Source organism: Stomoxys calcitrans, chromosome 5, assembly GCF_963082655.1.
Source record: "Stomoxys calcitrans chromosome 5, idStoCalc2.1, whole genome shotgun sequence".
NCBI classification, from domain to species: domain Eukaryota; kingdom Metazoa; phylum Arthropoda; class Insecta; order Diptera; family Muscidae; genus Stomoxys; species Stomoxys calcitrans.
This window is the reverse complement of record NC_081556.1, coordinates 5,091,666-5,115,266: the sequence shown is the minus strand read 5'-3', so window position 1 is coordinate 5,115,266 and position 23,601 is coordinate 5,091,666. Positions and strand designations below refer to the sequence as shown.

Genomic DNA, 23,601 nt, shown 5'->3' with positions numbered 1-23,601 from the left:
ATTCTTTAGAGATCAGCTAAACAACGCGGAACATTGCCTCCGTGGCGCAATTGGCTAGCGCGTTCGGCTGTTAACCGAAAGGTTGGTGGTTCGAGTCCACCCGGGGGCGCAATAACTTTTTTCTAATACGATTAGGAAAGAAAATTTATGTTATTGTGAACCATTGTGGACCTATATGCAATTGTGAACCATTATGGTCCATTTGCAATAACCAAAGACCTACATAAATACTAAGTATCGGTGCAAAATTTTAAGCGGCTAGCTTTACGCGTTCGACCGCTATGGTAATTCCGAGAGACGGACGGACATGGCTAGATCGACTCAGGATGTGGAGACGATCAATAACATTTATAGACTTTATGGGACCCTAGATCAATATTTCAAGGTGTTATAAACGGAATGTCTAGAATAGTATACCCCCATCCTATGTTGGTGGGTATAAAAAATTTCGGTTTAATTCAAAAAATTATTGTATCAATTAACAAAAATTTCAAAAAAAAAAATCATGATCGTAATTGAAAAAATTTTTTACATTCAATTCAAAAAAAATTTGAATCAATTAAGTTTTTAACTGAAAATTGCCTAAATTTCAATCACGATCGTAATTGAAAAATAAATTATTGATTCAATTAATTTTTTAATTGAAAACATTTTTATTTTTAATTGAACAAATTTTCATGATATTTTTTCTGTGTATTACTCACTCTATCTGTACAACGCATTGATTGAAATTCTAGGGAAATCGACTAAAAAAATTAGCCTTTTATAGCTCAAAACCTTAAATTGGGAGATCGATTTACGCTACAGCTTTATCGAAATATGGTACCATCTATACCATTTTCGAATAAAAGGAGATCTAATATAACACATTTTTGGAACTTCCGAACATATTGTTTAAAAGTATTCCTACTATGAGCTGAAGATGGAAAACCGAGTGATCGGTTATAAAATTGCTGGGGTAAGATGTAGTTCCAAAATGGGCCCCTATAACCGAAATGAAACTGACTGTGGAGAAAAAAATTATCTATACTACAGCGTTATTATATTAGTTAGGGGACTTTTTTGGATTTTCTCGCCATTCAAAAGCAGGTTAATTTCGATAATAGGCTAAAACCGACAATAGGTGTGTTCGGGAACTCCAAATTTTGTGCAAATTTGCACAAATTTTACTGGAAGTCGTTCGCGTACTTTATTTCCCCGCAGAAGTGAGCACGAGAGAGAGCAAAATTTTGACAGATCGAAAATAGAACAGATGTTTTGTGGAGATGTTTTGTAAAGGTCAGCTGTTTTATGAAAACCGTTGCTACATGAAAATACAAAAGGGCAAAGGTAAGTAAAAAATATTGCGTATACATAACTAAATGCTGTCTAAGCAATACCTTTTGGGCTGTTATCGCAGAGACCATCCAAATCATCATCTTGTGGATAGATATCTACCGCCCAGAAGCCTTAAAGTAGACCTACATGATCTAGAGGGTGAGGTTCAGCGCTACAAAAGAGCACCTTTAGATCAAGTGGGTCTAGACGACACTGTAGCAGATGCGGTAAATGGCTACCGGGTGAATGTAGTCCTTGAAGAACGACCGTCTCCCATTGGACCTGAAGAAATTGACCTTCCCCGGCAAACCCGATTTGTTCTGGCTTAATTATTGGGTTGCCCAAAAAGTAATTGCGGATTTTTTAAAAGAAAGTAAATGCATTTTTAATAAAACTTAGAATGAACTTTAATCAAATATACTTTTTTACATTTTTTTCTAAAGCAAGCTAAAAGTTACAGCTGATAACTGACAGAAGAAAGAATGCAATTACAGAGTCACAAGCTGTGTAAAATTTGTCAACGCCGACTATATGAAAAATCCGCTATTACTTTTTGGGCAACCAATACGTTCCGTCAGATGGAGCAGCCTCAATACCTCGCAAATATCCCCAGAATTTTTTATTTTAAAATAATTGGTTTCCAACCAAAGTACTAGAAGTGCTTTTGCTTGCAAATTATTTAAAGAGAGCCAAAGGGCTCTTACTCTCCTGCAAATATTTACTGGAAATGTACGCGAACAAACCTAATATATTGATATATTTCCCTGATAAACCGATCTGCCTATTCGATTTCTGAAGGGAGCAGAAGAAACATTTTGCACCCGGCTCTTAAATGCCGACTACTTGAAAATTAAATTTTTTATGGTCGCTAAAGGCGGCTTCGAAAAAAAAAATACAAAACAATATTTTTCAAACAGTTTTTATTACTAAAATGATGTTTTTATTGCCCTTTTCCATTAAAATGTATTTGTCATTAAAATCATTAAGAATAAGCACATTCGCACTTGTTGATGGATACCCTCTCAATAAAAGTGAAATTCTGACTTAATTTGTAATCTCAGCTCAAATATTTTTATTCACATGGGGAGCCAAGAATGTTATTGACAATAATAGACCATCTTTTTAATAGAAAGTTTTACAGATGCTTAGTTATTTGAGTTTAAAAAATAAAAGTGCCGACTACTGATACATGCCGAACTTCGAAGCACTTAACCCTTCTAATGTATTTCCTATATTCATTTAATTTTAACCCATATCAAATAAAAGATACAATGAGTATGCGGCCATTTGTTGTGCCTAATCGACATTCTAAATGAGGGTGGTTTTGTTTTTAAGTTCTCAATCATACCAAAGGGATGAAAGTATCGCCAATTTGAAGTAGCATATTTATTTTCGCAAATTCTCATCGGCCTCCGTGGCGCAATCGGTTAGCGCGTTCGGCTGTTAACCGAAAGGTTGGTGGTTCGAGTCCACCCGGGGGCGCAAATATTTTTTCTTTTTATATTTATTTAATATAAAGAAAATAAAATAATCTTCTTTAAATAGGTAGTAGGTATAAGCGGAAAATAAAAAGAAAGTTGACTTATTGTTATTGTGTATAAAAGTTAGATTTTTGTTGTGCTATTCTTATATTGTCAACAAAAGAACTTATCGTTATGCCCAGTCACATGTGTGTTTCACTTATAAATTCTATTAGGTTTTGTATCTTTGATTGTGTGAGTGCTTGCTTGCTGATAGCACTTAGCCCATGTACTTTACATGGCCTCCGTGGCGCAATCGGTTAGCGCGTTCGGCTGTTAACCGAAAGGTTGGTGGTTCGAGTCCACCCGGGGGCGCAGTTTTTTTGAAGCTAATTTTTTTTCTTATTTAAATTAATATTTCATTGTTTAAAATTTTTTTAAATTAATTATATTATTAATTATATTAATCCGACTGCATTCATTGATATGAAAGACGCCCTTAATGGAATGTTCATGGGAAATTTAGTAGTAGTTGTATTTAATTTAGTATAATTTTCTATTTCCTTGTCTTTATTATTGTTATTTTGCATCGATTTTTTATTTATTATTTGAATTCTTTTCATTTTGTTTTTTTTTATTAGTTTTTACAATTTTTACAAATTTTTCAACTTTCAACGAAACAAATGGCAGAGTTTATCTCTAAGCTGATTGTCGCCTTGGTTTCGTTGCACTGATTGCATTTTTTTACTTTTACGTATTTTTTTATACTTTTTAAATTATTCATTTCAATTCTCATTTCTGTGTGTTTTTTCTTTGTTAAAATTTATGTTTTTATTTCTTTGTTTCTTATTTTGAAATTTATGATTTTTTTATTACTTTAATTTTTTTCTTTTTTAAATATAATTTTATTTTATATTTTTTCATTTTCACATTTTTGCTTGTTAGGGCGAAGATCATAAAATTTTCAATTTTTGTTTGTTTCTCTTTCGAGACGAGCTCAATGATCGAGCTCAGAGATCGCAACAAACACCAACCACTATGGGACGCGTTTCGTAATTTGGTTCGGAATTACTCCTTATTTTATTTTCTTTTATTTATTAATATATTTTTTCTTTTGTTGACATTCTTCTATTTTTTAATTTTTCATGTTTTTTATCTTTGATTTTATTATGCTCTTATTTACACTGTTTTTTTATTATTTTTTCGTTTTATTTTATTTTTTTATTTTATTTTTATTTTCGTTTTACATATATTTTTTTGTTTCTAGTTTTAATTAATTTTTTTTTATTTTAAGAATTATTTTATATTATATTTTTTATATCTCATTTTTATATATATATTTTGTTATTTTTTTGTTTCTTATTTTTCAATTAGTTATTATTTAATTTGCTTCTTATATTTATTTCTTTTTTAATGTTTCCTTCTAGTTTGTTTTTAAGTTTCTATTCTATTCTATTTTTTATTTTTTTTTTTATTTTAAATTTTATTTTATATTATATCTTTTTTATATCTTATTTTTATAAATATTTTTTTTTTTGCTTTTTATTTTTAAATTTTATATTTTTTCTTTGTTTCTAATATTTATTTACTTAATTTTTCCTTCTAGTTTGATTTCTTCAATATTTACAAATTCAATTTTTGTTTCTATTTTTTATTTTATTTTATATTATATTTTTTTACATCTTATTACTTTTTTATTTTGTTTATTTATCTTTACTACTTTCATATTTTACTTATTTTTTTAATTTTTTTTATGTGAATTTTTTTTAGTTTTTTTCTTATTACTAATTTTATTATTCTGTTCTTCATTTATTAATATATTTGTGTTTTGTTAAAGATTTTTTCCTTGTTTCAATTTTTTAACTTTTCATGGTTTTCTTATTTTTGTTGTTGTAATGCTTTATATTTTTTAATTTTGTAGTTTATTATTTTTATTTTTCATTATTTTTATTTGTTTTTTTTTTGTCGTTTTCTAATTTTAATTTTTTTTTTCTGTTTCCTATTTCATAAAATTTTGTATTTTTTCTTTGCTCCTAATATTTTTTATTTTTTTATATTTAATTTTTGTTTCTTTTTTATTTAATTTTTATATTGTCAGAATTTAGTTATGTTTCCAAGTTTTAATTGCGTTTTTCTTATTTTTAATTAAATATTTAATTTTTCATATTTTTTTAATTATTAAATTTTTTACTAGTTTCTTATTTATATTTTTTGTAATTTCAAACTATCCAATCTATTTTTTAATTTTTATTTAATTATGTATAGATATTTTCTAATATGAAAGTTAATTCTAATATTAAAAAATTAAATTTTTCCCACTGAACAGAAAATGTAGATTTTCAAATATTAAGTTGAGATATGTTTACAAATGGATTTCTTTAGCTCTTTCTTAGAAAATCGATTATTGCTCAGTTGACATTTTGAGGCTCTTGCAAGGTAGTCAATGCCAAACATTATGTGTTAATTTTTTTTAATAAGTTCTTGACCTACAACAAAACATTTACTTATAAGCAATGAACTTGAGCCAATTAAGTTAGTAGCCAACAACCACTAAACCGCAAAAAATCACAACATTTTTAATTTTCATCCTGAGTAAAATTCTTTTTTTTTGTGCTGATTTCACATCAAATTAAAAATCTCCTATATTTTTTTTTTTTGCTAAGAATATTCTTTTTTTTGCGGGGGAAGCCTTTGAGGGCCCAAACATACGAGAAGCTCAACATAAATCTCACCATCACCTCTCTCTTTCAACACTCACAGGGGTTGGGGGATATTCAGCTGTCAAATTGCACATCTCAGGATCTGAGAGGCAGATTTTGTAGCAGCAATAGCATTAATGCAAAGAAATGCAGCATACTCACTCAATTAAATAAAATGAACAAACACATTTTTTGTAACGTTTTGTACAATAAGAAAATAATTATTAAACACTTTCACTTATTAATTAAATGCTTTTAAAATTGTTAACAAAATGCTATTTTGTGGGCTGCAGAAAACACGAGAATTGTTGACGCTTGAGATGATGTACTTTGTAAGTGTGTGTTTGTGTGTGTGGCTGTCAACCAGATGCAATGCTAGGCGCAGGCGTTATCTAGAAACAATGTGGCCACATTTTCATTACAAATACTGGGCAAAGCATTTTTGACATATTGCGTAGAGCAACAGCACAACACAACAATGAAGTTGGAAGTTTTTTCCCTGATTGGTTAAACAGGAACAAAATATTGCATTATTGTCAATCTTATAATAATAATGGAAAACAATGTTAGCAACTATTAATGATGATGATGATTTTGTCAAGTTGGTGATGATGATTTAGAATATTTAATTAATTATAGTTGCTATTGACTGTCAAACTACATTCTCAGTTACTTAGAGAGCGTACTATCTGCCAAGAAGGGTGGGACGATACACCTTAACTAGCCAAATAAAAAAACAAAACAAATATTTCAGGGCTGAAACAATTAAAGAAGCGCTATGTTAAAGATGATAAAACGGGGTAGAATTTGTTATGGAGATTTTTCTTATTTTGTTGAACATTATATGGGCTACACTAAAACCATTTTCTCCTTTAGCTGAGGCCACCCTTATAAATAATACATCGTAATTGATGTGCATTTATTTTCACAGGTATTGTGTAAAGAAAACATCATTTGTCTATGTTCTTTTTTATACCTACTTTTGTTTGTTTTTTATCGAATTGGTATACGTAATTAAAAATTTTATTTAGAAATGGAAATGTGACAAAATAGCGCCCGACTGTATTGTTCTATTGGTTGGGGTTTTATTTATTGTTTTTGTTTTTTTGCAAAAAACTTACAGTCCACAACTATGACCGCACCTCATTTTGCATTTTATGTCGTAAACAGCTTACGGCGCGCGCGGTTCGATCAATGAAAAAAAAAATGACAGTGACAACGACGGCAACAACAAGAGCCACTCACTATATACCTAACAACAACGCAGCTATGAGTATTTTATCACACTAATACTGGTAAGTGAAAAAAATACAAGGAAGTAGGCAAAAATAGTGGAAAATGGAAATGAAGAAAACGAAAAGAAACGAACTTTAAATTTGTTAAACTTAAGATGTAGGGAAGGTGAAAGATTTAGATCAATATATAGTATGCAGACTTAAAATGTGGTCGTTGAGACACTGATGATGCAGTAAAATGGGACATCCAAATGATAGAATTTGTATAATACATATAGACAAAGGAAAGTTTGGGCGGTAGATAAAATGTTTTAGGATGAGGAAGGAAAATTTGGCGGCGGATATTGCATTTAAGGACAATGAGTCAACGTTCGTTACAGGTGGCTACAAGATGTAGGGAAAACAGTACTGGGGGAGAGAGAGGGTCTGCTCCTATGCACTTGATATCAATATATCGTTAAGACCGTTTGACATACAGTGGTGGAAAAAATTATAGGGACAACAGTTACTAAGAACAATATTGAAGAAAAAGAGTAAACACAAGTAAGAGCGTGCTAAGTTCGGCCAGGCGAAACCTTATATACCCTCCACCATGGTCGCATCTGTCGAGTTCTTTGCGCAGTATCTGTTTTTAGGTAAATAAAGTATAATGAATAAGGACGGATGAGCAGCTATATCAAGTTATAGTCCGATTCGGGGCTCAAGAAGCGAAATGGGGAGATCGGTTTATATGGAGCTGTATCAAGCTATAGATCGATTCTGACCATATTGCACACGTATGTTGAAGGCCATGGGAGGAGCCGTTGTACAAAATTTTTGGCAAATCGGATGAGAATTGCGCTCTCTATAGGCTCAAGAAGTCAAGACCCAAGATCGGTTTATATGGCAGCTATATCAAAACATGGACCAATTTGGCCCATTTACAATCCCAACCGAGCTACACAAATAAAAAGTATCCGTGCAAAATTTCAAGCGGCTAGCTTTACTTCTTCGAAAGTTAGCGTGCTGTCGACAGACCGACGGACGGGCGGACAGACGGACGGATATGACTAGATCGACTTAAAATGACATGACGATCAAGAATATATATACTTTACGGGGTCTCGGCGTACTAAGTTCAGCCGGGCCGAATACTGGAAACCCACCATATGGCCCATTTGCAATCGCCAATGACCTACCTCAAAGTAAAAATCTGTGAAAAATTTCAAGCGGCCAACTTGACGCGTTCGACCGCTATGGTGATGTCGACAGCCAGACGGGCGGACATGGCCAGATGTACACAGAATGTCGAGACGATCAAGAATATATATACTTTATGGGGCCTTAGATCAATATTTCGAGGTGTTACAAACGGAATGACTAGATTAGTAAAAAACCATCCTGTGGTGGTGGGTAAAAAAAATTGCATACCTACGTACTGAGCATGTACATATGTATGTAGGTATAACATTCTGACGAATAGCAACAACAATTTATAAATATTGTTATTGTTTTTGTTGTTGTTATAACACATTTTCTCTTATGTTTTCACTTATTTTTGCACTCCATCGATGACAAATAAACGGACCGAATGAATGAAAAACCAACGAACTAACGATTGGGCTGAATGATTCGTTTGGTTGGTTTTTGTCTTGTCTTTGTAACACTATTTCTCAGACTTATATATTTACGTTGTAATGTAACACTGCTATATAGCATATACACACATGTTTATACCTACACACATATTTCATTGCATGAGTATAATGTAAGAGAGAGATCTGGCTGGTCATAGTTGTTGTCTTCGTTGCTGGCGTTGTAATTGTCGGCTGTTGGCTGCCAAAAGAAAGACTAAAATCGTAGCCGTTCATCGTCTCTGTCGGCGCCGTCGCTGTTTTGTAAACACAATAAACGACGCCGAGAGACCCCCACACTTCCCATGTATAAAACGAGTGCAACACGAGAGTAAGACGATGTAAGCAGCCTGCATTTGCACTAAAACCAAAAGAAAACAACAATTCACCGAGAAACTACAGCAACTGCACTCAAGCAAATAACAGCAACAACAACAACAAACTAAGACAAGTTGAATGACATAAAACATCTACTGACCTTCAACTTTAAGATTGAACTTATGGCAGCACAACAGCGGCGGTTCAAAATGCACTAAGGCCTGTGCAATGCTAATTAACTGAACTGAATAACTTTTAAGATAGTCAAATGGACAAGTGTTCGGTATTTTAAAGCTTAAAAAATAAAATGTTGATCAAATTGTTATATAGAAAGAAAGTTCGAAGAAAATATTTATTTTCAATACAACTAAATTTTGGAAAATTTTTTCGCAAACAAATTTTTGACCAAAATTTCTATTTTTATAGATATAAAAATTTATAAATGGAATCCCAGAAATTGCATTCCATTAAATTATTAAAAAATTATTTTATAGAAATAAAATCCTGACATAATTTTCTATAGAAATAAAAATATGAACAAATTTCCTATAAAAATTAATTTCTGAAAAAATTTCCTATAGAAATAAAACTGTGACAACATTTTTTAGGGGAACACAATTTTGATTAACATTTTCTAATAAAATAGTATAACCAAAAAAATTTCCTATTGAAATAAAATCTTAGCAAACATTTTTATAAAAATAAAATTTCTTTCGGTGAAATACAGTTTTTTGGTTAGAAATAAAATTTTGATTAAATTTTTCGGTACAAATAAAATTTTTACAAAATTTTCCATAAAACTAAAATTTTGAAAAACATTTATAGAAACAAAATGTTGATAACTTCTTATCAAATTTAAAAAAATCTATAGTTATAAAATTTTTAAACAAATTTTCTATAGAAATAAAGTTTTAACAAAATTTTCTAGAGACATAAAATGTTGATAAAATATTCTATGGAAATTTCAATTCATGAACGCAATTTTACACCTATAGTCAACTGTCACTATCAGTTTATTCAGTAAACTCAACATTTTCATCATAGTAAAGTACACGAACGAAGAGCGTTATAAAAATTTACTACCGAAATTCGGAGTCAGTGACGGGTACTTCAAGCAAAATCATATTTTGGGTTGGTCAATAAACAAGGTATGCGTTATTGGTCAGATGAAAATCCACATGTGCTTCACGAATCAACACTTCATCCGGAAAACATAGCTGTTTGGCGTGGTTTGCATGCCGGCGGCGTCATAGGCCCATACTTCTTCGTCACGTTACCGTGAATGGACGTCGCTACCGCACCATGCTCACTGATTATTTTCGGCTTGAATTGGAAGATATGGACCCGGACAACATGTGGTTTCAACAGGACGGTGCAACACAGCACACGTTAAATCGATTTAATAAAGAGTAAGTTTGAAAACCGCGTTATCTCAAGAAACGACTCTGTCGATTGGCCGCCTTGTTCGTGCGATTTGACGCCTCTAAACTATTTTCTTTGGGGCTACGTCAACTCATTGTTCTGTACCAACAAACCGCCGACATTGAAAGAGCTTAGCGTCAACACTGAACGGGAAGTAGCGACCATTTCGCCTGAAATGTTTGCTCCTTGTTCAGACAGCAACGAATGAACATGCGCTTGGGTTTGCGCATCATTTTTGCGAAAACACTCGAAGTAATAACCTGTTTTATCAACTTAAAGTCTTATTGTAAGGAATTTTTTGAAGTTTTTCGAATTGAAAAATCAATGTTTGTCGTGATTACTTTTTGAACATAACAAAAATGTTAGTGACAACAGGATTATTTCAAAAAATTTTAATTTCATGATAAATTCTCCCAAGTTTTTTTCTTTAAAATCTATTATATTAAAAAAGTAGTGGGAAAATATAGATTCTTATTTAAATTTTGTGAAATCAAGCTCGAGGTCTTCAGATTTCCTTGGTGAGTATTTTCAACAATCTTAAAGAGCGTGAGAAAACAACACACGCCATACGTGTTTACAGGTCGCTTTCTATTTGACCACTGAATGCTGGCACAGAATTTTTTACAATTTTAGTTTTTCTCACACACACTATCTCATTATCATTTTGTGCACCTCTGCTATAAGTGAACTTACCTTTACATGGAGCAATCCATTCAACCTAACCTAGCCGATCCCCATGGCAACTTTAATTGAGATACAGTTTGCCGACATAAAAAAGGTTTATAAAAATACAAATTCGCAGAAATTGGGTTTTCATGAAATTTTTTTAATTTTATGATTTTTTATTTGCTGGTTTATATTTTAAAATATATATTTTTTATAAATTTAAACTATTTTTCTGTTTTTTTCTTTCTACCAAATGGGAAAGTCCAGATAGATATTTAAAAAATATTTGTTATCTAGGAACTTATTTGTTTTTTTTTTTTTCAAGTGACCTTAGGCCCTTGCAACCCCTTTTGCCATCCCTGTTTATTTGCTTACTTCAACACAATCGCACAATATAATGCATATAAAAAAACAACAACAATAAGAAACCATCATCACAACTCACTCATCATGGTCATACTAAAAAAATTGCAAAACAATTTTTAAAGACATTTACTTGCGTAGGTACCTATTTATTTTATTATTTATGAATCTTTAAGAGCACCCTAGAGTGTAGTTTTGCTTAAGGCAACAAAAACAAATACCTGAAGTTATCAATTATCCCCCCTCCTCCTACGAAACGAAAAAAGAACTGTTGATTTGTTTGCCTTAATTACATGGGAATTATCAATGGTGCTTTCTTGGGAGCAGAAATACGGTCACTCACCGCTGTATGAATATTTTATGACAAACACCATGATTATTTTTAAGTTTTGTTTTCTTTTTCCTTCTGTTTGCCTGACTTAGCTAACAAATACAAATATTGGCAGCGCAAGCAGCATGGCCTCCGTGGCGCAATTGGCTAGCGCGTTCGGCTGTTAACCGAAAGGTTGGTGGTTCGAGCCCACCCGGGGGCGCAAGTATTTTTTTAAAAGTTTTTTTATATTATTAAAATTTTTTTATATGTAAATTCATATATACATTCTTTTAATTAAAAAAAAATGAATAAAGAAGTTCTAATTCGATCCTGCCAGGAGTCGAACCTGGAATCTTCTGATCCGTAGTCAGACGCGTTATCCATTGCGCCACAGGACCACTTGCTGCTTGGCAAGCCAAAGGTACATTTGGAGTTTTCTATAGGTAATCAAATTGATGCGGTGATCTCAATTCCACCTATATGAAAATTAAAGCCAGAGGGCAATAAAAATAGTGAATTTATATTTAAAATGTTCTCGTATGTTTTTTCTGTGTAGGTGTAAATAAAAGCGGTTATATGTACAATACAAAGAGTTTTGGGTTTTTGTTGGTGGTTTTTGAAATATACATATATAATGTGCTATTATAATGAGGAAATATTGTCGAAGAACCTATAAGGGTCAATTTAAAAGTTCTGGTAATTAGAATTACAAGAACATGCAAGTTTTTGAAAATTTTAGAAGCCGAAAATGTGAAGATGGATTTAAATTAAAAAAAATAAATTTAAAGTTTAAAGCAGAGCGATGTGCCCACACACCCACTATTGCACATGATTTTCCTCTGGGTTATGTTCTTGAAATTCATAATTTTGTTTAGATATTTATTTTTCTTTTAAAAAAAATTAATTATTTGGATAAAACTGATTTTTAATAAAAATTTGTTTTTCCGATCCTGCCAGGAGTCGAACCTGGAATCTTCTGATCCGTAGTCAGACGCGTTATCCATTGCGCCACAGGACCACTTGTGCAACGTGGCAATGTAACGCAACAGAAAACTTAGTAAATGCAGCAGTAGGTGGCAAATACATAGCAAAGAGACATAGGGTGTCTTATAATTGTTGGATGTAATATTGATATTCGCCATGCATGGTGATTTTATTCAATGCCTCACAAAGAGAATATTATACAGATGGAGTGAGAGTGAGAGACCATAGGCTGAGATTGTTGTTAGGCAGGAATGATAAATGAGGTTGGCGAAATGGTATTAAAATCAAGATAAAAAGGTATTTTTTTGTAACCAAAAGCCATTTTTTCCATACGATGTATCGCACGATTTTCACTTATATGGCTGCAATAAACATAATTTGTAACCAATCTGCGCAAAATTTGGCACTTATTGGTTTGTTACTGATCTTAACATATTTGCGAGATTTCATCAAAATCAGTTAAAATTTGGATGTAGCACCCATACATATAGATCGCCGGATTTGCACTTATATGACCGTAGTAACAACAATTTTCAAACCACCTGTTTGAAAGTCGGTTCAGATTTAGATATAGCTCGCATATATATATATATATTTTTATATATATTTTAAATTGTAGGGTAGGTGTAGGTATTATATAGTCGGCTCCGGCCGACTTTTGCCTTTCCTTACTGGTTTCTCTATGCGGCCATAACTTCCTCTCATAACATTAAAAAATGTCGTTTTGTCTATGATTGCAATCGGATGCAAGTTTTTAGCACATTGATAAGACACCTCCTTATTATAGCAGAGTTTGAAACCGGACTATGTTTTGAGAAAGCTCCTGTATAGACCAATCTCCTACTTAAGCTCTGGGGGGCACATATAACTTATTTTGCTTAAATTGTGTTAAAATTAAATAAGGATTATTGTGCTGCATTAAACCCTTCTTTATCTCTTAGACGTAGCCTCCATATAGACAGATTTTACTACTTGGGGGAAATATTTTATCCAATTTCGATATAGTAATGATTTATGTAAGCCCTTCCTATGCCTCTTCCAAGTATTTTTATAGACTCACATTTCGATAAAGCCGCCTATAGGTCAACTTCTTAATTTGCCATTTGTGCTCACGATCAGAGATGGGTCTGTATGTCGGTTTTTTAGGTTTTCGACTGTCAAAAAGTTGTAAACTTCGAAAATGCCATATACATATTTTAAACGTAGTAAACGTCATAAACCTCGAAATTGATCCGCTACTTGTTTAATTTCGACAACATATCGTCCCCTTACCGCCAAAAGAAAGTAAGTTACAAATTTTGAGACTCGGATCGGTTGTTTAAAAGTAGGGACAAGTATTTGAGTGGCGCCCCATCTTCGAGCAAACTGCCAAAGGGAAATTTTGGCCTACCGGGACAATATTGGACTCAAATTTGAATTCTTTGGAAATACAGTGGTGACCAATAAAGCCATATTGGTTTTCCGGGACAATATGGGACACAAATAAAAGGTGTTTGGAATTAAAGTACTAAGGTCATATCCAAATTTTTGGGGACAGCCAAAGAAACTCCCTAAGAGGAAATTATGGGTCGATTGGAAAATATAGGATATAAATTAAACAACTTTGGAATAATATTACGGATTATATATGTATATATATATGGGGTGAAATGAGCGCAGCGACCCAGTTTCGGCCACTTCAGTCCGGTCGTTAAGATCGGCCAGTAATAAATTCGATAAAAAAAGCAAGAAGAAGCAAGAATTTTAATCGAGAAATCTTTATACATCAATACCATATTAGGTTCCCATCTACACTATATCGGCCAAGAGTTTGAGGTGTAACAAATAACTCACAGTTTCAAATTTCGTTGATATCGGGTATTAAGTACATTTTGGACCCATTCTTTCTACCCTTTGATCCGGTATATACGGCAGCTATATAAATGGATCATATTTAGAAATTGAGGACCCTCTATTCTAAATTTCAGCGAAATCGGATAACAAATGCGCCCATTATGGGCCCATGACCATATATTGGCAGATCGGATGATTTTTGGCACTTACATCTTTTTGGCGATTAGGGGAGGATATCATTGTTTTAGATTTGTTATTTTTCTTATATTTATAAAAAATTTTCAAAATTTTAAATTTGAAAAAAATTTTCAAAATTTTAAATTTGAAAAAAATTTTCAAAATTTTAAATTTGAAAAAAAGTTTTTATTTTAAATCCATTTATAATCTGCGCTCTACCTTCCGGAGCAGTTTGACCACGTTAAGATATTAACAAATGCCGCCAGTATATATTTTTGAGGAAGAATAACTGTAAATAAAGGTTGTTGATGTTCTCGCCAGGATTGGAAGTCAGACGTTTTCTGTTATAGCAGCATGTTCTGACCTTTACACCAGTGTTGCCATATTCATAAATTCAAAAAAGTTTAAACTAATTGTACGATTTAGTAATTATTTGTCAATTTTGTCAAAAACTATTTTTTTGACTAGGTTTATGACGTACTTGATGTATGTATTATACGTCGGAAATGTATATACGTCAGAGTTTCCGACAGTCCATCTCACGTTGCGTTAATTCAAAATATAAGTATTTATGCAGTGCACCGCAAATGTGATACATCGCTGCTGATATCTGATACAGAAGAAAGAAGCCTTTTGGCTTCTTTACCTTTTGCCGAAAGGTTGTTACCAAGGGGTGGATAGTTTTTTACTTGATGTTCACAGCTATGAAATATCATTGCTGAAATATGAAGCAATGGTATGGTAGATGACAGTGGATAAGATGACACCGCTGCAGTCAACACCGTAGATGACTTGAAGGCGATCCTGAATATAAAGCCTTTAGACCGGTGTGGCGAAAGGTTGTGTATAAGTAGACTTGTTTTCGAAATATATGTATGTAAGAACTGGTTTGCACTAGCGTCGCCAAAGTCTACACCGCAGGTTAAAAGAGGTGCTGAATATGATGCCTATTGTGGAACTGTGCCGCTAAGGTTGCGCTTAGGCTGAGCGAACTCACAGCATAGTTTTGGATACAAAAGACGTTCAAGGAAAGCGAGGCGAAGATACACCCCGTATCTTCGGGACACAGATGTACAGGAAAGTCTGGGGAAGATCTCAGAATACTTGTCATCGATACCATTTGAGAATATTACGCATTTCTAAACATTGGGCGGTAGATACTGTGTTTGAGGACGATAAGACATCTATCTTCACGAAGTCGAGAATGGGATTGGGGGTCTAACCCCTTGAAATTGATATTATCATTGTGTTGAGACTGATGTATACGCCTAGGATCGTTAAAGGACCTTAAAAGAACTAAGTTGCTTAGATAACATTCCCAATACCTACAACTTATGTTAGATCGCATGTTTATGGCATGCTTAATAAGAAGTAAGTATGCAGGCTCATTCTACTACGGGTATATATTCTGCTCCGGCTTCTTTCATCTACTTATTTATGATCTGAGGATTTATCCATTTCTTCTTCTATACTTCTTAACAAGTTGTGCGTTACTTTAAGAATGGAAAGAGTTGAAAATGAGATCCGAACCCCCTTTATGGGGGCATACATGTATTTCACCATATGAATTTCTGTGAAAATCAAAGACACAAACACATTCACCTTCACATCCTGTACAGTTCCAGATTATTTTGTTATTCACAATAACAATAAACACAAGAAAATTTAAGATGAAATCCAATAATCATCAACCCTGAAAACCCCCTATGTCGTATAATGCAAATATTAGAGAGGAGGATTGTTTTCGCAATCATCTCTTCTAAATCGATTGTGATCGCTTTATACGGCTGCTCTATTTGGCTCATCATTAATGGTAGCAGGACTATGGGCAACGTATCTGTAGCAAATTTCAAGTCATTAGATTGTGTAATGATTGCCACTAATAGATGGACGGATATGGACAGATAGATCAGTTTAGAATTTTATGTTGATAAGTCGTAGATGTTATTTTTCGTATTGGAAATAAATACTTCCATGCTTTTGAAATACAATAACCAAAATGCTAAACTGTGGAGAGACAGTTTTTTTAAGACAATATTTGCTTACTCATTTTAATATTGAACATTTCCATAGAAAATCCAAAATAAAAAAAAAATTCTTCGATCCTGCCAGGAGTCGAACCTGGAATCTTCTGATCCGTAGTCAGACGCGTTATCCATTGCGCCACAGGACCACCTACATCTACAGCTAGCATGTAGGCCTTCATTTGAATGTGTTAGAGTGGTTTCTTATTAACAACTCATAAATATTTAAGCCATTTTAAGAACATTAACAATATAATTCGATCATCTTTAGGAAAACAAGTTCTCGCAATTATCTAGTCAAAAGTGTGCTACCGACAAGCACAAACATAATGAAGTGTAAATGACTGGCTGGCTGGCTGCCTGCTATAGATTTTGGTATAAGTGTGTGCTGCCTGTCTGTCTGTCTTCCATAGTCAATGAAATATTTGTTAAAAAAAAAAATTGGTGTATTTTGCCAAGCAATGTTACGCATCAGCAGAAGCATTTTTAAGTTAACTTTTTGGGCTGTTTGTTATTGGTGTTAAAAATAAAATTAAGTAATATAGCATAAAATAAAACAAAATTATAATAAAAGAACAATAAATAAATAAAATAAAATATATTACAATGAAATGAAACAAAATAATATTATAAAAAACATGACAATAAAAAACTTTAAAGAACAATAAATCTCAATGAAAAATACATAAAACAATTATATGAAAAAACAGAAACATAATAATATTAAAAAATTAAACATAAAATGATATAAGATAGCATACAAAAATATGAAAAAGGAAAGAATATAAAATAACATAAATAATAATAAAATATATTTATATAAATACTTAATAAGCCTTATTTAACTTAATTTTTACAAAATTAAAATTTTAATTGAACTATTGAATTAACACTTTGACAAAATTTTCTTAAGAAAACCAGGCAAAAGTCGGGCGGAGCCGTCTATATAATACTCTACACCTACTCTACAATTATAAATTCGGGCAATAGATATATGTATATGAGAGCTATATCTAAAGATCGTTTGAAAATTTTAGTTCTACGGCCATTAAAGTGCAAATCGGGCGATACATATATACGGGAGCTATATCTAAATTTAAACCAATTTTGACGAAATCTTGCAGATATGTTAAGATCAGTAACAAAACAATCCTTGCCAAATTAAGGACAGATCGGTTGAAAATTGTAGTTACTATAGCCATTGAAGAGCAATTCGGGCCATACATATATATGGGAGCTATATCTAAATCTGAACCGTTTTTAACAAAATCAATAGCGTTCGTCCCTGATCCAAAAAAGTGACATGTGCAAAAATTCGTGACGATTTGACAACAAATACGACCTGTACCTTGATTACAAGAATACATTGTTTGGAGATGCAGTGACATCTCACATAATACAAAAGTCAGGATCTTCAACAGTAGTGTGAAATCTATTTTATGATATGCTTGTACAACAGAGAATAGCAGCAAGCCACTTAAAATAAGTGCACACAAAAGATATGAAGTGAATGACATACTCACACCTTATACCAGCAAATAAATAAATTTGTAGATGGCAATCCACAATCTATTCCCAGTAATAGTGGCAAAGAAAAATTAACGGAAAAAACAATTCTCCTGGTCAATAGCACATACGTCACTAATGAAAACAACCAATAACAGCAGAAAAAGAAAAAACCTGAAAAACGATGCGTATAGCTGCGCACTGTTCATTCGTAGCTGTCTCAACAACGACTGAAGCCAAGAGAATAATAATAAGTGCAGTGTTGCCACAACAGAAAATAATTTGCGACCAAAATGTTCGAAATACCTACCAAATCTTCAACCGACCAGAATTTAAAATTTCTTAAAAACTTACTCTAAAGACAAGATTTTGGTATTTTCTCCAAAAACGACAAAATTTTGGTAACAATTTCCCAAAGTCAAAAGTTTTGATCAAATTTATTCCAAATCAAAAAATTTTACGCTATGCTATTAATTGAAAAAAATTGTCGATTACATTGAAAATCTACCAAAATCGCTTTGGACCGTCCATCCGACCAAATCCCAAAATTTACAAATCCATCCGAGCAAATATAGTAGAACATGCTCAAAACGGCAACACTTAATGCGTGTGACTTGATATCAACGCTATCCTGAAGGGCTAACCATTGACGACCTATGTGTCTTTGCCGTTCGTTTCTCTGTTGTGATATTCCTCTGCTTGCTTTGGCTTCACATGACACTCATCTGAGTAGTGCTCATTCCCAAACAACATACGATTTCCGATATTTCAATTGAAAAGCACATCCACTGAACTATTGCTGAAATGTTCCATCAACTCTTGCTCTATTGTCATATGAAGAGCGTTTGTAGCGTACATTGTTTTGATGTGGCACTTGTTTTGGCACAAGTACCATTTGAGTGCCAAATTAAGGGTCTCATGCAGTTCCCTGTTGTACAACTTGGAGTTTGACACAAGCGACACCCGTAAAGTCCAAGTTTTCTTAAATCGCTGCCTACGACAAATACTTAAAATTTTCTGGCCAACCCGTATTTCAAATGAAGAATCGCAAATAAGAACAAACACTTCTCCTGTTGATGTAGAAATGCTAAAGAGAAATCGTACATGGTTGGATCATATCCTACGCCGAACGCGCGATGATAAAGCGAAAAATGTCCTAGACTAGAACCCGCAAGGACAGCGAGGGAGGGGACACCCAAAACTAAAAGAGAGTTGGAATCAACCCATATATCGCGAAATCAAGCCAAGGCTTTGGCCAACGAATGTGGCCATTGGTTATAAAAAGGCGCCAATAAGTCGCCTTGTCATATCGAGCATCATAGGCATTAAGTAGTTGTGCAATAGCTGGTGCCGCCCGGCCTCTCACTGAGACACTTCGCTCGATACAGCTGATTGTCCGCTACTGCCTTTGCAGCTACTCCGTAACTAAGCTTTTCGTAACAGCAATGAACACCACACAGATCGGAACTCAATGTTCCAGCCTGTGTGGTGCTCACAGCTATCCTGTGGCGGGAAATTCTATGTTGCGATTATTGTTTGTTTTACATTACATCTCTACAATCATCCGTCGTTCGTAATTTTATTTCGAAGTGGATTTTCAAATATCATATTTTTTATTAGAAAATCATCTAAGCCACCATAATTTTTTTTTTAAAATTAAAATTCTATTTTGTTATTTTTGTTTTGTTTTTTTTTTTTCAAATCATCCATTTACCCCTTGATAATTATATTTCTTAATGGACTAGCAATTATTAATTGATATTACAAATCAACTACAAAATAACCATATTTGTAGTAAACATTTTAAAATGCTGTTGTAACATTTTTCTTTTAATCTAAGCTCGCAGTATACAAGCTTCCTCTTCAAAAGTGTACTTTGATTATCAAAGCTAAAACATTATAAAAAAAAAAATAAAATAATAAATGCAAAAAACTGCATACGATTCAAGATTTTTTTAATTTTTTGTATTAAACAATACCGTGATCAGACAGACAGATCCCAGCCGTCGACGCAAAAAAAAAAACAACAGCCAAACACGTAAATATAGATAGAGACAATGAAAAAACAACAACTATAACTAAAACAACCACAACAAGAAAATAAGAGTCAATAAACTCTAAGAGGAAATAAATAATTAATTAATTTTGTAGCTTTAACAACAAACGACAAGCCCTTTTCAATTATCATTGCAAAAAAAAACATTGCAAAAATTAGCTGCAGTAACATACAAACAGATAGCCACACAATGACAAGAATAAATAATTAGTACAATTACATGCGGCTGAATGAGTGACTGACTGACACAGACCAAGTACGATAAGTATTTTAATTACGATTTAATATATGCCCTTTTATAGCCAACTGCAAAGAGAGGCATAATTAGATTTCCAAGATATTATAGACAAGCATTAGGTTTATTAAAAACAAAATATTACATAAGGCCGGCTTGAATTTCAAGAGTTTTAAAGTAGAAACATTTGACAGATTCGTAGTAATGCCAATTGTTAATAAGTTATAGTTCTTGTTGTAGCTTCACTCTCACTTGTTGGTTTTATTTATTTGATATAACTGTATATGTACTTCTTTTTTTTACTGCTCCATAAGTTAAGGGATCTCTCATTTATAATAAGGCTTTACTCGATATATGTTGGCTCTAGTTCTCTCTCTCTCTTCCTCTCCCATTGTTATTCAATAATTATGTGATTGGCAACTCTAACATAAAATCAATGTTTAAAGTTTAAACTCTTCTGTCTCATGTTTAAAATGGTCATAGCAATTGTAACACAAAATATTCTCCCTCCCTCTCTTCCTTCCCTTTACAAAATCTTTATTGTAATGTTCAATTGTTGTTGTAGTACCTTTGTGTTAACGTGAGTGTAGTGGCTTTTTGAGAGAAATTAAATTTCTATATCTCCTCTTTAGTTTAAAAATTATAAAAAAGCAAAAAAAAAATCTAAAGAATAGTTTCTATTAATTAAAAAACAAAATTGTTGCATTTTTTAAGTTTATTTTCAATATAAATTCTCTGCCTAAAAAATAAAGTCCTTTTTTCATAAACTTAGCTGTTCTAGCCTTGTTTACAGTGGAGAACAAAGAAACAGCAAACCAACCTCCATTCACCCCTTGAATAAAAAGAAAGTTGTTGAGGCCACTTGATTAGAAGATTTACACGTTTGCCATTAGATGGATGGGTTTCTTATCAAATGAATCATTTTGTTTGGGTTTTTGATTAGCTTTGCTCTCGCAAAAACGAAATATTTTATCAATGAAAATAAGCAAGGAATGCAACTATTGGACTTAATTAAAGAACAACAATAACTTCTGTCAATCAGTTTGTGCTTGACAATTAGTAAGAGAAAATTTATTGCAATTTCAACAGACAGGATTTAAGATGATGATAAAAACAATGATTCATTAGAAGCTCAAATAGATTTTCAAGGATACATATATTAAAAACAAAACAATTTCTGATTAAAAAAGAATTTTCGTTAAAATTTAAGTATTATAGAAAATTTGATTTTCACAAATTATTGGCAAAACTTTCTATGAAATAAAACTTTGTTTTGGACAACCATTGGTTTGGTAAATGTCAGCCAAAAATAATTGATCTTGAACGCATATAGACGACGAAAAGAACTATGAAAAAAGAGATCAACAAAAAATAAAAATGAAACGTGTCGTACGACGATGTTAGCTTGCATATGCAACGACTACAAAAAATATACAGTCTATCCGCGAATAGTTGAGCTGTATGAAAATCAAAAGGTTTTTAAAATTATTTCTAAATGATTTTTTCTAATTTATGAGCAATAGTGTTTTCTCAATTAGACTATTTTTGTTTAAGCTAATAACATTTATAATTGACTGAGTAATTTGTCGTAGAATTCCACTGAAGAAGAGATAGAATCCCAGAAACTGCAGTCCAGTTAGCCTTTCAACCAAATTTTTTAAAAAACATTTTGATTTAAAACTAAATGGTAATTTTATTAATAAATAAATAAATAAAATCACCCAAGTTGTCAACTAGTTAATAAGTTGGACAGTTATTGGTTTGGTAGTTACCCCCGTGGTAAATGGCAGTCAAAACTAACTGATCTTGAACGTATATAGACAACAAAAAGAACTACGAAATAAGTTTTTTCCTACGAAAATAAAATGTTGACAATTAAGAGAGGAAAGCTTATATATTAAAATTTTGTCCAAAGTTTTTATGGAAACAAAGTTTGGACCAAATTCCTTGGGAATTATATCAAAAAAAAAAAATTCTATATAAATTTCAAGAAACTAATCCAAAATCCCAAGAAATAAGATATAATCCGAAATATCGGAAATATATCGAAAAAATAAAAGAAAATTTTCTAAAAAAAAATAAAAATTGTACTAAATTTTCTAACCCTTTTAACAGTTTTGCATAATTTTTCTATAGAAATAAAATTTGGCAAAATTTTCCATAGCAAAGGATGAAAAATTTTTCTGTAGATTAAATGTTAAAAAATAAAATTTTTACAAAGTCAACAAGGTTAACCCGAAGCCTTTCTGGTCAACACAGTCAGAGTTAAGGGCGTGAGAGAAGAATGCGCATGCAACGAAAATCCTATGGGGGGATCCAGATAGTGAGAAGACGAGGCTAATACTGAAAGAAAGTAAGAAGGAGGTCCGTATAGCTATTGGTATCATAAAGGGACACATAGGACTACGAGCTCCTTTATGTAAAATCGGTGCGGCAAGTGATAGCATGTGTAGGACTTGCAAAGAAGATGATGATATGTTGGAGCATTTCCTTTGTCATTGCCCGGCGTTCAGACAGTTCCTGTTTCTAAACAGTTTGAATCCCGAAAGAAGTCCTAGATCTCTGGAAAAGTTTTGAGAATTTTTCCACAAACATAAAGATATAACACTATGATGACAAACTGTTATAAATACATACAATTTTATATTGAAGGGAATTTTTCTCAAAAACTGTAGTGATCTTTTTGCTTTAATTTTTCTAAGCTTTCTTTGACTTATTCTGTTTTAAGCTTTCTCAAAAGTATTCATATAACCTTGCAGATATACTTAGGATTTTTTAACCCTAATCAAGTTTGTGTTTCGTTATGTAATAACAATGTAAATTCAAATCACTTGTCTTGTACCTTCTTCTTCATAAATACATATTTTTGTATTTTATTTTTAAGCCACGAAAAAAACTACTATATTGCGTTATAACAGTACATTGAACGAAAATTGTGATAATCAATTAATACCCGAACAATACCGCATGGTATTTATGATGTAAAGCTTTATAGAAACTACACGGTATTGTTTTGGTATTAATTCACACTGTTGCTTTACTATCAACACCATTGGTACCAAAGCGTATCAATTTCTCTCTCGGCGTATAAGACTTTACGTAAGGTTTGTTGAACGCACTTACGTTCTGTTCGCAATATTTTCTCTTCCTTGAACATATATTTAAAAATCTTAATTTTAAATAAATTTTTTCAGAAAATTTCCCAGTTTTTCCTTCTTCTCCTGTTTCTATTTAAACAAATCCACAACACATTTCCCACATTAAGCAATTAGTTAAAAATGCAAGTGTCATTCTATGGCATAATTTTCTAAACGTCCCTCTTAAACTTCCGCTGGCAAATGGGATGAAATGTAAAAATCATTTCCCTTTGTTTCATACAA

The 23,601-nt window shown here is 32.4% G+C and overlaps 1 protein-coding gene and 7 non-coding genes across 10 annotated transcripts in view; 4 read left to right on the top strand and 4 right to left on the bottom strand.

Moving 5' to 3' along the window:
- The window catches only part of LOC106096274 (ecdysone receptor), a 237,069-nt gene that overhangs the window by 187,915 nt on the left and 25,553 nt on the right, over positions 1-23,601 (bottom strand). The gene's annotated exons all lie outside the window — the stretch shown is intronic.
- Positions 36-109, top strand: Trnan-guu (transfer RNA asparagine (anticodon GUU)). Its single transcript has one exon. It is a non-coding gene; the product is annotated as a tRNA-Asn (tRNA).
- Positions 2,726-2,799, top strand: Trnan-guu (transfer RNA asparagine (anticodon GUU)). The gene has a single exon. It is a non-coding gene; the product is annotated as a tRNA-Asn (tRNA).
- Trnan-guu (transfer RNA asparagine (anticodon GUU)) lies at positions 3,079-3,152 on the top strand. The gene has a single exon. It is a non-coding gene; the product is annotated as a tRNA-Asn (tRNA).
- Positions 11,553-11,626, top strand: Trnan-guu (transfer RNA asparagine (anticodon GUU)). The gene has a single exon. It is a non-coding gene; the product is annotated as a tRNA-Asn (tRNA).
- Positions 11,732-11,804, bottom strand: Trnar-acg (transfer RNA arginine (anticodon ACG)). The gene has a single exon. It is a non-coding gene; the product is annotated as a tRNA-Arg (tRNA).
- Trnar-acg (transfer RNA arginine (anticodon ACG)) lies at positions 12,352-12,424 on the bottom strand. Its single transcript has one exon. It is a non-coding gene; the product is annotated as a tRNA-Arg (tRNA).
- Positions 16,501-16,573, bottom strand: Trnar-acg (transfer RNA arginine (anticodon ACG)). Its single transcript has one exon. It is a non-coding gene; the product is annotated as a tRNA-Arg (tRNA).